The following is a 1566-nucleotide window of genomic DNA, read 5'->3' as shown; positions in this document are numbered from 1 at the left end:
AATACTATGGCACAGGAAGGGAAGAAGAGATTATACACTAAAAAACCACAATGCCATGTAAAATACAGGGTTAAACCAAACAGAGACTACCAATAGAAATTCAGGATTAAAACAAAGGGATGTAAATTTGTTATAAAACTAGACAAAGTATGATTTAGTAATAAGTGCTCCATAACTACTTGCTGATTGTTGTGGTGGTGGTGGGAGAGGCTCCTGCTTCTTCTGGTAAAGAAATAGATGTTCGGACCTCGTCCCTGAAGGGGCTGGATGGGCGAGTTGGGCGCAATGGCTCGATCCTGGGTGGCGGCGGCGGCGGCTGGAGGCGGTGGCGCGTCCTCCTCCTTGCCCCGGCGCCGGCGGTGATGCGAGCGAGTGGCCGCGGCCCCCGATGAGACTGCTCGCGGGCTGGCTGTGTCTGAGCCTGGCGTCCGTGTGGCTGGCGCAGAGGATGTGGACCCTGCGGAGCCCGCTCACTCGCTCCCTGTACGTGAACATGACGAGCGGCCCCGGCGGGCCGGCGGCGGCCGCCGCGCGCGGCGGGAAGGAGAACCACCAGTAGTATGCGTGCAACAGAGAGAAATTATGTGAATCACTCCAGGCTGTCTTTGTTCAGAGTTACCTTGATCAAGCAACACAGATCTTCATAAACAACAGCACTGAGAAACCGGGCTGGCCATTTATCCAATTATATCACTCTTTTGTGTCATCTGTTTTTAGCCTGTTTATGTCTAGAACATCTATCAATGGGTTGCTAGGAAGAGGCTCAATGTTTGTCTTTTCACCAGATCAGTTTCAGAGACTGCTTAAAATTAATCCAGACTGGAAAACGCATAGACTTCTTGATTGAGGTGCTGGAGATGGAGAAGTCACAAAAATAATGAGCCCTCATTTTGAAGAAATTTACGCCACTGAGCTGTCTGAAACTATGATATGGCAGCTTCAGAAGAAGAAATACAGAGTACTTGGTATAAATGAATGGCAGAATACAGGGTTCCAGTATAATGTCATCAGCTGCTTGAATTTGCTGGACCGCTGTGATCAGCCCCTGACTTTGCTAAAAGATATCAGAAGTGTCTTGGAGCCAACTAGAGGCAGGGTCATCCTTGCTCTGGTCTTACCTTTTCATCCCTATGTGGAAAACGGTGGCAAGTGAGATAAACCATCAGAAATTTTGGAAATCAAGGGACAGAACTGGGAAGAACAAGTGAATAGTCTGCCTGAAGTTTTCAGAAAAGCTGGTTTTGTTATCAAAGCTTTCACTAGACTGCCATACCTGTGTGAAGGTGACATGTATAATGACTACTACGTTCTGGATGATGCTGTCTTTGTTCTCAAACCAGTATAAACATGTGGAGGTTGAAGTCTTCAGAGTCCACCCCAAGAATGTATGCTCCGGAAGAGGGTCTGTGTTCTCAATTATGTGAAGGGAGGACCTTTGGGGACTGCCATTCTAAATATCATGTAGGAATTTTAAAAGCCAAAATACTAATTATTTCTTTGTAGTGTGTAAAAGGAATGTTTTTAAAAATCAAAAACCCAACTCTTTGAGGATTTTTATAAACTCTT

General features: G+C 46.1%; 1 pseudogene; it reads left to right on the top strand.

Moving 5' to 3' along the window:
- The first annotated feature begins 202 nt into the window (after positions 1–202).
- LOC132432991 (protein-L-histidine N-pros-methyltransferase pseudogene) lies at positions 203–1345 on the top strand (annotated as a pseudogene).
- The last annotated feature ends 221 nt before the right edge of the window (positions 1346–1566 follow it).

Source organism: Delphinus delphis, chromosome 1 (genome assembly GCF_949987515.2).
Source record: "Delphinus delphis chromosome 1, mDelDel1.2, whole genome shotgun sequence".
Lineage (NCBI taxonomy): Eukaryota > Metazoa > Chordata > Mammalia > Artiodactyla > Delphinidae > Delphinus > Delphinus delphis.
The sequence above is the reverse complement of the archived record's forward strand: the minus strand, read 5'-3'. Positions and strand labels throughout refer to the sequence as shown.